Below are 15,897 nucleotides of genomic sequence, written 5' to 3'. Positions count from 1 at the left end.
AGCGTGGCCTCGTACATTTGCTACTTTGTTGCCTAACCGTAATCGCTCACACACTCAGCCTCGAACATTGTAACCAGGGCTTTGAACCGGTTCAAGGAACGAAAACGAAAACCGGGAACTTTTTGTATTTTACAGGGAACAGAAGCAAAACCAGAAACGTTATTATTTTTTATGTTCTGGAACAGGAACACTTATTTAAAAATAATGGTAACCGGTTAATACCGGTTAATACCGTTCCTCAAATTTAAAAAAATAGTAACTATTTTCCTGCGCACGTTACCATGACGGCTGAGATTCACGTCCTGTGTGACATCAGACATTCTCTGACTGAATGGAGAGAGAGCTGTGGATTACAAAGTCTCCACTTCACAATTGAAATAAGACAAACCACTCTCATACATTTCCATTGCATCATTGTAAGACATTGCAGAGAAGCGCGTGTAAAGCGAAAATGTTCTACATTATTGGGCATCCATGGCCGCTTCAAATATGCACAAACTCACAATGTCCATCATAGCGCTCCCTGTGACCCAAGTCAGCGTGAAGCGTGCATTTTCATCATTGAGGTTTATTCTCCGCTTCTCCGCTTAGGTCGTCCCTGAATGACAAAATTCTGGAGGATATTCTATTCATCCACTTGAATAAACAGCTTGGAATGTAGGCTGACTCATTTGCACTTCCATCTTTCTTGGTTAATTAACGTCAGTTAGGCCTATGGGGAGTAATCAGCTGACAGGAACGAAATTAACCGTTCCGGGAACAATATTTTTTTGTTCTAACCGGTTCGGGAACGTCAATTTATTGGTGGAACTCATAACCGGAAACGTTATAATTCTGTTTCTGTTCGGAACGGAACGTTTGGAAAAAAATAACGGTTCAAAGCCCTGATTGTAACATCGATCAGAAAAGACTATTTATGTAGAGGATGCGTTCTCATTGCAAAATGGAAAAAATCGCCACCTCTGATTGAGCTGTCAAAATGCCCTCCACCCTTTTCACTCAAGAATTTGAATCGACTGCATTGTAAAATGCCTGAACATGGTAATAAGAAATGCACTGGTGGGGATGTTATGAAAATATGATTCTGGTCATTAACCCCTTAATGCACGCCGTACCTCCTGAGGCACGCAGTAATAGATATTGAAAGTTAACTACTATAGTACTACATTACTATGACAGTGCACGGGTCCTTTAGTTATACATTACGACTTGGTCATTGCCATTCTGGTAACAGCTAGTTTATAATGCCGTGTCTTAAGGGGTTAAAATACAGACATCTACCAAAACAAAGCCACAATACGCTATCTGCTATCTGGGGATATCTAAAGCAAGCTTGTTTATCCACACATGATTTCATGTAGCAATTTGCCTTGCGAGCCCACGTCGCATTGAAACCAAACCAACAGCAAATGACTGCATTAAACAACCCGTAGCCAGGCCCTGATCCCAAACACTTTCTCCAGTATTTGCGCAAACTCAACTCAGTCTCTTTCATAGAGCAGCCGCATGTTCTTATTAAACTCCGCACGAACGATTGCACACCCTGTCTGTGAAATAAACAAAGTAGTGGTTATTAAAACAGTACTTAGTGGACCGATTGAAACGCCTTCCGCGGAAAATCAAGGTCGCTCATTTAGATGAGGCATCGCAAATCGATAGAACACCACTATCGAATAGGGCGACCGGTCGCTCATCTCGACGAGGCAACACATCTCGACAGAACACCGGCAGCTTTTACAGAATACACTAATGGTAATGAGGCTGTTAGGGGCTGTGTGTGGGGTGAGGGGTGAGGGGTGAGGGACCAGGCAGGGACAGACAGCATGCATGAAGATATCAGCAGCAAAGACAGATAGCACAGTTTGGCGGACAGTGTGTTACAGTTTTTCTTCATTGGTTTGGCTCATTTCTTGAAACTGAGATGTCATTCTGAAAACATGGACAAATCCCAAAACTAATTTGCAGTTCCTCACAACAGAATGGCATTTGTCATTGCTTTCATCAAATTTCAAATGCTTTTGTACATGTCTCAATCATTTAGTACATCCTTGCAAATGGCTATGTACAATTATCCTACAGTTAACACAATCATCTTACATTTACAGTTTTTCTTGATCGCTTTAACCCTTTAAGCGCCAAAGTCGCAGAATTGCGACGGTACGTCATCATGAACAAAAGCGCATGTAGATCAAACCAGCGGTCTTAATAGTGTTCATCCTCCCTACCAGTAGTTGGCAGACATGCTACCCTTTCAAACAAGACTACGATTGCGTCATTTTGTAGTTCACAGAGTCTTTGGTGAAGCAGTAAAAGACGCGACAAGTGACGCGACAACAAAATGCGGAAGTAGCCACTTTGCGTCTTTGACTCGAGGCGTACGAGTTGGATTTGTGTTGTTATCAGTGAACTATCAGCGAGCTATTTCATCATGGCTAGTGAGAAGTTGAATCGTGGTGAAGTTCTGAGCATGTTATTTGACTATTCTGACTCCGAAGGACAGTTTTTATCTCACGAGGAGGATAATGATCGGACGAGCACTCTTTGTTTACCGTGGCGAAACTTCCGAAGGCAGTGATGCCGACATGCGAAGCAAGGATGTTCTCTAAGCACACACACACATTGACACTCATTCGGTGACTTTATCCGATCTCAAAGGAGTCGGTGGTAGTGGCGAATGCAGTTGTAGTGTCCATACAGGTATTGGTGGAGGAATTAGGGGTGAGATAAGTGGGTCTGGTATGTTAGCTTGGGCTCCCTCCATTCAGCCCCCGGTTATGCGGGTAGCCACCTATCCGGACGCAAACGCAATAATCCTGGAATCAGACACACACTGTTCACCAAGCAGCACACACGCACTCATTCTGTCCCTCTTTCTGACTTCTACTGGGTGGATGGCAGCGGCGAACGTGGCCATATCTCCGTATGGAGAGGTTTTGGTAATAGAACGCACGGTGAAGAGAAGACGCATAGGCAACCCTAAAACATGAATGTTTTAGACTCGTTGTTGACAATCAGACTGGTCACAGCGTTTTGACTGTATTTGTAAGAGTTATACAAATCAGTAAAACAGCAAATAGAGACGAAAGAGGTGGCAATATATTTCCCTCAAACGGGGGAGAGGGTGGAAGCGCGCTGCGCTCTCCACGCGAGGGGGCGGGGATTGTGTTCCTGATCGGCTTCAGGTGTCAGGCTATAACGTAGCCTAATTACGTTGGACACAATACTATGGACATGATACTTGTGATTTCATACCCATTATGTTGACAGTTTGCCCATTAGTTTTGTGAAATGTAAGTGACAAACTGTAGAAGTCACTGCTAGACTGTGCCATGATCAACCATTTTACTGCCTATACAGCGCCTGCTCCAAAGGCCATAGTAGGCTATACAGATGTAAAAATAGGCATAAATATGAATTGAATATGTGTGCTGACCCTTTCTGTGAAAGTTTCACAAGCTAAAAAGGTACAGGTTACAGATACAAACATGTTCGGCCCTCCAGGCAAAAGTAGTAATTGTTGCATTATATATTTCAACATTATTGCATTATATTATTGCAATATTACAATATATACTATATATATTCTGCCTAAAACTACTTATTTCCTTGACCATAGTGTATGTGCACTATGTGATAGTAATGGAATGTCAAATATTACTAAATAAATTCAATAATCTATTGAAAATTATCAATATTTTCCAAAAAATATTAAAAATTCAAAATGGCCGCCACCATGACGTCATAATATGCAAATTAGGTATGCATATTTACTCCCAAAATAATCTTGGGGTCATCCCCAATATTTGTCTAATTGACAGTCAAGCTCTATCTGTTACCAGTGTCAAGCCACAGTCATTTGAATTTATCATGCCAATATTCAGCTTTTTTGAAAAATAAAGTGTGGCGCTTAAAGGGTTAACAAAATTTTTGAAACTGACTCACACAGTCGTCATGATCACTCTTTCAGCAAACCAATAAGACACGTTGGGCATATGTGTTAACAGGTTCTTGTTCTCTTGACATATTTCCCATTCATATAACACAGTTTTTGCTAAACAGTTAACACATGTGCCATTTACAGTAGGGTCATTCCACGCCAAATCTCCGAATCATCCCGCACGACCATCTCAGATTTGGCAGAAAAAAATCAAGGAGGTTCACAAACGTCCCAATAGGAAAAGTGCAAAATTATAGCTCTCAATTCCTCATAGTTTTGTCATTAAAAATGTTTTTGTCAGGTACCCCCCTGACTCATTTGGAACAGACTTCTCAGAGAGCCCACTTTCAGAGTGTTGTATCTAAAAAACTACTTTAAGTAGGTCTTTGTGAATTTCAAGGGGTAACATTTGGAACATGTACTTGTGAAATGTGGATTTTCACATATCCTATGGTCATTCACCACCATTTTCTGGGGGCTTAAAGTTGCTTGAAAAATTCTCACCTTTGAATTTGTGGGCATCTTTGAAGGACTGTGGTAAGCGCAGTTTTAAAGACAGAGGTTTGATATGGACACTGTATGTTCCCAACCATTCTGTGCATGTTGTGTTGAAAGACTGATTTTCTGCGATGAACAGTTTAGAAGATATGAAGTCTTAAAAATGGTAAACTGAAACTTGGTGCCATCTTTGCCACGTTATTTAAAAAAAATGTCACGACTCACCACCGTATTATCAACAGTTTTGGAAAGATTAGATGTCTGCTCTTAACATATCCAAAAACTGGGATGGTATTCTGCCTCATTTGGTCACAATGATTTTTTAAAAACCCACTGTTGTGTGACTTCCACTGCTCCTATGAAAATCTGATATTGGGGGGCAACTTTGCCATGCTATACAAAAACAATGACAGCAATCACCACAATGAACTGAACAGTTTTGGAAAGATAGGATGTCTGTTTGTAAGATATCCAAAAACTGGGATGGTGTTTTGCATCAATGTCTTGTAATGACTCTTGAAAAACCCTTTGCTGTTACATCAGCAGCTCCTGTGAAAATGCCTAAGTCACATGAATTACCAGGGGCGGAGCTATAGGGGGACAAGCAGGGCATTTGTCCAGGGCCCTCCTGAATTTGTGGTAGGGGCCATATCATGACCTTTGCAGACTTTTGGGTGCTTATCTATTTGGGCTGACACAGTGAATGACAGGCAGTTTGACTTGGGCATTTTTGATACAAGAAATGTGACTTGAGTATTTTTGAAGCACACAATAAGAAACAGTTGAGTGATTTATATACCATTATTATTTTTCTTTTTCTTTTAGTTTTTAGGTAACAACATTTTTTGGTAACTAAATGTTCGTGAATTAAAGGTTATGGCCATGTGTTTAAACCTCAACACTGTAGGAGTTAACATTTTGCTATTATACCATAAAGTAAGTCTTGAATTGCAGTAGTGATAAATTAATTGAATAATTGGTAAAGTAGCATTGTTAAGACATAGTCTTGATACAGAATGTTTGCCAAACTTTATTTCAGGATATGGTTTTTTAAATCAAATTTCTTTTAGCTGTAAAGATATTCTGATAAAAAAGTAATGAAAAAAGAAACAACACTGATGTTACCATTTATTTCATTTTAATCTTGTGACATTTCGGGTATCCTTGGTGTTTCCTCAGACTTAAATGATTTACGTCAATACATTTCAAATTTCACATGACTTCTGCAACTTTGCTCTGTTGATAGAGTTGCATATCAAATGATTCAGCACACAGACCTTTGCCATGAACCAATACAATGCGCTAGGTTCCTCGGTCATGGTTAGGACTGGGGCGGGGCCAAGTTCTATGAACAGGTCACCTTTGTCATGGTTTTTTTGGGGGGGTGGGACACTTTTATTATCATGGAGAAGAGAAAAAAACAGTGATGATGCAAAAGGAGGAGACTGTTCGTAAGGAGGTAACCTGACTAAACAGCTGTCCTGCCCCTCCAATCACCATGACTGAGCTACCCTGAGCATGGTGCTAGACCACTGCAATACTTACTAAATGCTCACTGAAGGACAGTTTTGTCTCAGAGTTAAGCAATGCAAGCATTATTGTATGATGTTCTACATTAACTCTGATGAGTTGGCACAAATGGACATACACGTGTACATGGAGTGCAATACAAACCAAATGTGGAAAAAAATACTTTTATGATATAAGATAACATCTCAAACACAATCCAAAATAATCCACAGCAGACCTTAGAACTTCACCAAAGTTGGTAAATAAGTTATTAAAGATTGATGTGAATTGTAATAAAAAGCTGTATGTTTTGTAGTGATGTAGTGATAGTCAGGATGTACTTGTTTCAAGATCTACGGGGATGTTTCAGTGATTCAACATTTCATCACTTTATTCCGGTATTTGGTTTTCAGTGCCTAAAGATGAAGTTTACACACGTCTATAACCTTTGATTTACTGAAATGTAGTTTCAGGAAAAAGCTGAAAAAAAAACTCTGTCAACAGCCACTTTTACTTTTTTGCCGTATTATATTGAGTGTGTCGAAAATGCTCAAGTCAAATATCTTGTATCAAAAATGTCTGACTCAAATTGCTCAAGTCATTCACAGTGGCGGAACAATTGTACATAGGGCCTCATGGCAAATACTGGTAGATAGGGCCCCCGTGTAGCCTGCAAAGATCAGAGCAGGGGCCCCACCTCAATAGAGCAGCAAGCTGAAGATGTCACACAGCCGTTTTTACAAGTCCATTCTTAAAAAATGAGACAGAGCACCACCCCAGTTTTTGGATATGTTAAAAACAGACATTGAGTCTTTCTAAAACTGTAAATGTCATAGTGGTGAGTTCTGTCATTTCTTTTGTATAACATGGAGAAGATGCTTCTAATATCAATGTTTCATAGGAGCTATGGAAGTCACCCAACAGTGGGTTTTTGAAAAATCATTGTGACCAAATGAGGCAGAATACCATCACAGTTTTTGGATATGTTAAGAACAGACATCTAATCTTTCCAAAACTGTTGATAATATGGTGGTGAGTCGTGACATTTTTTTTTAATGACATGGTAAACATGGCACCAAGTTTCAGTTTTTCCATTTTAAAGACTTCATATCTTCTAAACTGTTCATCGCAGAAGATCAGTCTTTCAACACAACATGCACAGAATGGTTGGGAACATACAGTGTCCATATCAAACCTCTGTCTTTAAAACTGTGCTTACCACAGTCCTTCAAAGATGCCCACAAATTCAAAGGTGAGAATTTTTCAAGCAACTTTAAGCCCCCAGAAAACGGTGGTAAATGACAAGAGGATAAGTGAAAATCGACATTTCACAAGTACATGTTCCAAATGTTACCCCTTGAAATTTGTAAGGACCTACTTAAAGCAGTTTTTTGGATACGGCAATCTGAAAGTGGGCTCTCTGAGAACTCTGTTCCGAACGAGTCAGGGGGGTACCTGACAAAAACATTTTTAATGACAAAACTATGAGGAATTGAGAGCTATAATTTTGCACTTTTCCTATTGGGACGTTTGTGAACCTCCTTGATTTTTTTCTGCCAAATCTGAGATGGTCGTGCGGGATGATTCGGAGATTTGGCGTGGAATGACCCAGTAAGTAGTGCACATTTCATTGTTTAAGCTCTGATAACCATAAAGAAAAATCTACTCCTGACTTTTAGAAACTACCGTCAGTTGTGTGAACACACCAGATCACCTATTTGACACTCCTTCTCAAAAATCTTAATTTAGCAATCAGTCTTTATACACAATGTCTTCTTGTTTGTTCTTGGCATGGAGTTCTTTTGCAAATTTGTTGTAAGTGCATTCTCGTACTGCAACATCATATTTTACTTTACACATATTTTCTGTATTACCGTTATCAGCCATTAGTAAATTTGTGATTACAGTTGTAAAAACAAAAGCAAAACAAACAAACAAACAAAAACAAAACAAAAACTACATCAAAGCATTCTGATTTTCAATCCAATTCTTTGCAATAAGACACTATTGTTACAAGGACCCGCTACCTAGCCTACTGTCAATTTTACATAAGAAAAGACACACAACTCAAATCTTTATGCAAAGCATTTACTGGGCCTGCTCTCTCTCAGTCAGTAGATCCTGATCAAGCAAAGGCAGTGGCTAAGTAAAGGAAACAACAATGGAACTGGCTTGAAAGTTATGTAATTGACAACAGTGTTAAATAACGGCAAATTGTGTCAACATGATAGCCGTGTTTTGGATTTTTACGAGCATTGTGTAATGACTGACTGGGAGTGTTCATACACTGCTATGCATTGTGTATTGGACTGAAGACAGAGTTTGCTTTTATTGCATATGTTAAATATTTTGGAAACGTAGTAGCCTTTTGCAAACAAAGATGTTGTGTTTGGAGAATCGGTTTAACTGGTTAGCCTGTTGCATGAAATGGTATGAAAATGTGCTTTTTGGAGTGACAACTGTGTCAAAGCAATCAAGAAAACTGTAGTACAATTTTCAAATGAATGTACCTTGCTGATCTATCCCAATTGGTTGATTCTCAGTGTAGCCTAATGGTAGTCCTGAAAACATGTCAGCACATTTTCTTCATATAAGTCATCATATGCAGAATAGTCTGCTCAATTTTCAAGATAGTGTTAGGAAATTGGGGTAAAATATTTTGGAACGTTTTGGACGATGTCATATTAAAATTATGATAATCAGGTTAGTATATAACAAGTAACATCATTTTTGCCTAAGGTTCATTCCACGCCAAATCTCCGAATCATCCCGCACGACCATCTCAGATTTGGCAGAAAAAAATCAAGGAGGTTCACAGACGTCCCAATAGGAAAAGTGCAAAATTATAGCTCTCAACTCCTCATAGTTTTGTCATTAAAAATGTTTTTGTCAGGTACCCCCCTGACTCGTTTGGAACAGATTTCTCAGAGAGCCCACTTTCAGAGTGTTGTATCTAAAAAACTACTTTAAGTAGGTCCTTATGAATTTCAAGGGGTAACATTTGGAAGATGTACTTGTGAAATGTGGATTTTCACACATCCTCTTGTCATTTACCACCGTTTTCTGGGGGCTTAAAGTTGATTGAAAAATTCTCACCTTTGAATTTGTGGGCATCTTTGAAGGACTGTGGTAAGTGCAGTTTTAAACACAGAGGTTTTATATGGACAATGTATGTTCCCAACCATTCTGTGCATGTTGTGTTGAAAGACTGATCTTCTGCGATGAACAGTTTAGAATATGTGAAGTCTTTAAAGTGCCCATGGCATGAAATTTTGACCTTATGATGTTTTGGGGCCTTAAAATCAGTTACTCTGACCTCCTGAAGTCATCCCAGTGGTTTGCAATGTGTTACCGTGTACACAGAGCTGTGCTGGAGGTTCCTCCCAGTTTGTAAACAAACTCTGACACAGCATCCAATTGACGCAAAGCTCGTGTGTGCCCGAGATGACGTCCTGACCTTGTTCGCTCTCAACTCGTCCACACCCTCTCTCCACCCACTAGCCCGCCCATTCATTTGAAAACTCTATAAATACCAGCAGAACACCACATGTACTGGTTCAATGTCTGAGGGAACATTTTCCGGACTAATGCTTTCACAATCTGGGACAATACAGAGCAAGTTATGGCCAACACCTGACGCTGAAGTCTGGATCAATACCACCAAGCCTCCTGAACAAGTAAGTCATGAAAAGCTTCCAGTCTGTATTACAGTGTCATGGCTAACTAGCCTGCAGTATTAGCTGTGGAGTGGGGAAAAACCATACATTAGCCATGAAAGCTACACTGTACCAAAAGCAATAGCCATACTCTGTCTTGTTTTTCTTGGGAAATCGACTGTAAAATATAACCATGGTCTTTTGAACTTACATGTACATCAAGCATGAGCACAATTAACTAAATGGTTTTGATGGAAATGAAACCTTGACGACCAGGCTATCGGCTATGTTAGCCCACCTGCGGTCAAATAACACAGGCATCCAGCTAGCTAGCTAACAAGGAATGTGATGTTGATAATTATTATATTACACGCCGATTTAACAAGACCAAATTGCTCAACATTTCGTTGGTTGACCAAGGAGGGTCCTGTGGTTGAAAACAAGGCATTTTTAAACGTTGGTGAATACACGATTTATTTAGGAAACCCTTTTTGTTGGCTGTGGTGGTGCGGTACATATTCATTTCGATTCCCAGACTGTCGCTCCCAACCCCAGTCGCTCCCCGGTCGGCACGCTCCAACTAGCCAACTAGACTATCGAGCCCACCGCCATATAACGGAGCTAGTTATCTTTTTGATGTTAGTTTTTTTTGTTTCTAACCCTAAACTTGACCCTAAACCTAACCCTAACTCTAAACCTAATCCTAAATTGCTTGTATGTGGCACTGATAATACGTGAAATATAATCGGGTGGGATCGAACGTCTGGGAGTGATAAAACCACCTGGGGCTAATACTACACGTCCGGGAGTGATCTCAGTTGGGAGTGTTCATCTGCCACCGTTCATTTCCATGGAGACTGCTGTTCGTAGTTTCACCTAGGAATGTTATAACTTGAGCTAACAGGTGTTCGAACTAACCATGTGTTTGGAAAGCTCAGTTGTGACTACACACCGAACTCATAACATAGCACATTTACCAGGCAAGCCTTTGATTCGATTTGGTCACCTAACTATACCTAGTGTAGAGCGACTGGCCACTGCATTGAAACGTAGGCTTCAATGGGTTCAAAGGGTTCTACGGTAATTACTCAGTGTGCGTGGCTGCACGAACTCAGCTGACACATCCAACACAGACTTCAAGCAGTTGATACAGGCTGCTATTTAGTGGTTGTGACGGCATTTGATTGCGTTTTTGTTTTCATCATATAACAAATTTGGCGTAACCTCTGGTAGGTACACAGAATACAGCAGTCGGATCACTTGTCTAGCTTATGTTGCTCCAGTGCAGGCAGCTGTGGAGTTACGTGAGTTGCTATGCAACCTGCTCCCACTGTCTGTCATTTTTTCATTCCTATCCGTGAATAGCTTGGAAAGCCAGATGCAGTCGAATATTGGGTTTATGTTTCCTTGACATTTATGTCTCTGTTCTGACTCAGACAATTTTCTTGTAGGCCTATAGAATTTGAGAGGCTTATTGTGGATCATGGAAAGTTATATTGTGTATTTTTTCCTAATGGCCGCAATTCTCATCTACAGAAGTTCCTGTTACAGACGGTCATGATGAGTAGAAGAAGGCAACACGATGAAGCAAAACTCCTCCATCACCACTACGTCGGAGTCTTCCCATTCAGTCATCATCCAATTTGCTCCAAAGAATCAAACACAAACAGGTACCTGTAATTTGAGTGCTCTGGATCTTCACCTTTTTCCGTGGTGCTCAGCAGTGTAGGGGCTCTCAAACTTGGTCCAGGTAGACAGATGCAGAGGCACTAAAGGTTGCAATTTATACGCCCTGAAGGCCATAAGGGCCGAAGCGCCTAAGCATTGTAGCCAAATAAAAAAGTAAAAAAAATTGCAACCTTGAGTGCCTCAGCATCTGTCTAACTGGAACAAGTTGCTCCAAAGAATGTTGTCTTTCCTTATATGCTGTGTAGGTGAGAAGATGGATCTTGTTGTTCTAGCGCCTGATTTTTTTTTTTTCTTTTTTTAAAGCAGGATTACACTAAATGGCAAAACGTGTAGGCCTACCTTGTTTCCTTTCCACTATCCAAACTCCCATCCTCCTTTGTGCTGGTGGCCTTGTAAAATATGATGTGGTATGCTGATAGATGGGCAATTAAACAACTCGCAAAATATCAATTCAAATGTCATTTTCTGATTAGTTGTTGTGCATAGCAGGGAAACTTATTTTCTCCATGGATGCTAGGTTGTTGGGCCACAAGCCCAAGTAGAAGACATGAGTTTGGATAATGGAGTGGATACCTTGACTATGCCCCCTGAAAACACTCTTCTGTTGAGATGTCTATATTTGCTTTACAAGGCAATGTCACACACACACACACACACACACACACACACACACACACACACACACACACACACACACACACACACACACACACACACACACACACACACACACACACACACACACACACACACACACACACACGGTTTCAGGTGATACTTGACTTGATGTAATTATAACTACAATTCATGGCATAATAATACAATTCATGGCATTAGTATGAAATGGCTCTTGCAGTGTTTTAGGAAGGAACCCTTCATATCCTTTCCAATGACAATAATGAGGTTTGTCTTTGAAACTGGCTAACCCTCACCATCTTGACCAACTGAAAAATAAGAAGGACACTCTGTTCACACATTGTCTTTTGTACTTGCAGACGCTTCTTACAGATGGCTGTCCTCTAGAATGAAAATGCACACCAACCACCGGCAAACATCAAAAGCTAATCCAACCTTTGGTAAGATTTGAAAAGAATTCAGTTCAACTAATTCTGACATAACATTTTAATAGTGTTACTTCAATAATTCCAAAATGACATAGCATTCTAAACAGTATTTTGCTTTTCCTGTAGGCTTTGTGTGGAAAGGTCTTTGGAAACCCTGCGACTGATGCAATGTTGGTGCCCTAGAAGACAAGTCAGCACAGTTCAGACGAGCCAGCCAGAGGAGGTCACCGCCAGCCTTGTATCGAGGTTCCAACGTCCTTCATCGGGGAACTCGGCATGGATATGCAAGACGACACTCGAATCACTGATGGACAAATGCCTGAAACGGCTGGAAAAAATAGAAAAGATGGTTACAGAGACTGTTATTGCTGTTCTTCTTTCAGTACAATATTTGCCTTCCATAAAATATTCACATGTTCCAATTTAATATTCTTGATGCTGTTGTAAATAAAATTTGCACACTGTCTTCGCACTGTCTGCATAATTGAATTGGCCGCTTATGGTGATCTTGAACTCTGTACAAAAAGTTCCAGCGTTGTGGCTCTCCTGCCTTCTCTCCAAGTTATAGTGATCTGATAAAGATAAGACATGGCAAGTTTGCTCTTATATGCACAGATGGCGTCAAATGAAAGTAATGCGACCTGAACTAGGCAGCATAATGTTATCTCTTTCTGTGGGTATTGTCTCAGTTTCCACACTAGCATCTAACCTTATTACAAAAAAAGCAGTTTTCTGATACTGATAGCCAGGTTACTCTCAGGTAAACATGAGATGATGCAATTTTCACAATGGAAACTTAATGGCAACTATGGATAAATGTGATGTCTACAGAGCATGGACTATTTCACCATTGTATACAACAGTGTTTCCTAACCAGGGGTACGTGGAAAATGTGATACTAACAAATGTATGGAGTGCAATCACATTGGTAGAGGATCATATAGAGCAGGGATGGGTAACTGGAGGCCCGGGGGCCACATGCGGCCCGCCTCCTTACTAAGTGCGGCCCATAGATAAACCATACTTATAAATTATAATGAACAAACTTTTTTAAACCACTACTGAGTCAATCTGTTAAAATTACACTGTTGGCTGACAGAGAACACTCATTGCTTCCAAACTTTTTCGGTGGCCACTGAGCAACCAACTGCACCTTGAATCTGCAAGCTGCAGTCAGATCCGCAGTCATCTGGCCCTCCAATGTTCACAATGAAAAAAATGTGGCCCTCCTTATCATGAAAGTTGCCCACCCCTGATATAGAGCATGAAGGAGGGGGTACTCATGATATGACTAAATTAATTAGGGGGTACACAGGGCAAAAAAGGTTGGGGATCACTGGAATACAAGACATAATGGATGCATTTTTAGAATGCCATGTAGGCTATTGGACAAAGGAAAGCTGGCTATTCTCCAGCACAGACAGTGCACAGGGTGCTGTTCAAATGCAGCCAAGTTGTATGTAGACACATTTTATGATCAGCCGATGGTGAGGAAGTGCATACATCATAACTAGTATAGAGTACCCTTTTGTCATGTAATACACCACCCTCCTCAAACAGATTTGTGATGCATGATAAGCATTGCAGTGGTGAAACAGAATAATGTTGTAAACAAAGGTGTAAAAAGTCTACTATAACCTGACAACTACCCCTCGTTCATTTATAACATTTTTACCACATTTGTGTTGCATCATAACATTACAGGGGAAGGACTTGCAATTGCATGCTAACCATCCACACTGAGAAAGTTGCTGGGTTTAGAGACAGTTGCGATGCCAGTAACGTGCATCACACACACATCAAATGGGGTTGTTTGCTCATAAGTTAAAAAAAAGAATATTGTAATTTATGATGGTGACTTGCCAGGTCATTGCGAGGTGAATGATTGCTGCTGTAATTACAAACTCACTGGCAAGCAGTGCTCAGAACTACCCATTCAACAAATTAAAATTGCAGACATAACATTTCAAACTCACCCTTCTGAGGCATCCTGCGCTGAAGCCCGTGAGCAGGTAGGCAATAGTTTGTTTCATCTTTGGGTCAAAACAAGCGAGAGTAAGTTCCATCAGGTGCTGGACGTGCCATTGCTAACTAGGGCAAATTGCTAACTCTAGGTAACAGCTAACCTGCTGCACCACCACAACACAGCTTTAGCCCGCGGCTCCGCCCCCGCTCATCAACGACACTCCCCCTCCTGCCCCCCTCCCCCTCCTGTTGCATATCATTACAGATCGACGCACTGGGAGAGGAGACTTTTCACCAAAGAGGCCTAAATGGCGCATTTCAGCATTATTTTGATAAAAATTGCGGATATAGCATCCTGACACCCCCGCAAACCCATACAAAGCACCAAAGGACCATGTAAATTTCATGCCATGGGAACTTTAAAGAAGAAAAACTGAAACTTGGTGCCATTTTTGTCAGGTTATTTAAAAAAAATGTCACGACTCACCACCATATTATCAACAGTTTTGGAAAGATTAGATGTCTGTTCTTAACATATCCAAAAACTGGGATGGTATTCTGCCTCATTTGGTCACAATGATTTTTTAAAAACCCAATGTTGTGTGACTTCCACTGCTCCTATGAAAACCTGATATTGGAGGGCAACTTTGCCATGCTATACCAAAACAATGACAGCAATCACCACAATTAACTGAACAGTTTTGGAAAGATAGGATGTCTGTTTGTAACATATCCAAAAACTGGGATGGTGTTCTGCATCAATGTCTTGTAATGACTCTTGAAAAAACAGTTTGCTGTTACATCAGCAGCTCCTGTGAAAATGCCTAAGTCACATGAATTACCAGGGGCGGAGCTATAGGGGGACAAGCAGGGCATTTGTCCAGGGCCCTCCTGCATTTGTGGTAGGGGCCATAATCATGACCTTTGCAGACTTTTGGGTGCCAATCTATTTGGGCTGACACAGTGAATGACAGGCTACATTTTTTTGGTAACTAAATGTGATGCGATCTGGGAAAACCCTTCACATGGTGGCATTTTACATTTTCGAGATATTGTTACCATTTGAAAGTCAATTTCAAGCTCTTTCCAAGGATGTTTTCAATATTTTTATATCTTGTCTCTATCAAATGTCATACTTGCCCAAAGTCAACTTAGTCGTTCGGAGGAATTCTGAGAAAAAGCACTCCAAAGGTTGAGTATGGAGATTGTGGCCAGAGGAGGTATTGCAACTATGCAAGGCGATTGTGGCCACAGTGAGTATTGCAACTATGCAAGGCGATTGTGGCCAGAGAAGGTATTGCAACTATGCAAGGCACTTGTGGCCAGAGTAGGTATTGCAACTTAGGAAAATGTGAAGTTGAGTATGGAGGATTGTGGCCAGAATAGGTATTGCAGCTATTTTTTCTTTGATTTATTTACATAATGTGTTTAGTTTTGAGTTAGAGTCAAAGAAACAACTAAGGAAACAAACAAAAAACATCCTTGTTTCAACACGCACATGGATAGCACATTTTTATGGATAATCATTATGATCATATTAGTAATTATTATTATTAATATTATAGCTATTGGGATACTC

At 40.4% G+C, this 15,897-nt stretch overlaps 1 protein-coding gene across 1 annotated transcript in view; it reads left to right on the top strand.

Moving 5' to 3' along the window:
- LOC134460722 (uncharacterized) overlaps window positions 1–15,897 on the top strand; it is a 117,873-nt gene that overhangs the window by 26,382 nt on the left and 75,594 nt on the right. The gene's annotated exons all lie outside the window — the stretch shown is intronic.

The sequence above is a fragment of the Engraulis encrasicolus genome, chromosome 13 (assembly GCF_034702125.1).
Source record: "Engraulis encrasicolus isolate BLACKSEA-1 chromosome 13, IST_EnEncr_1.0, whole genome shotgun sequence".
NCBI lineage: Eukaryota > Metazoa > Chordata > Actinopteri > Clupeiformes > Engraulidae > Engraulis > Engraulis encrasicolus.
This window is presented reverse-complemented; position numbering and strand designations above follow the sequence as displayed.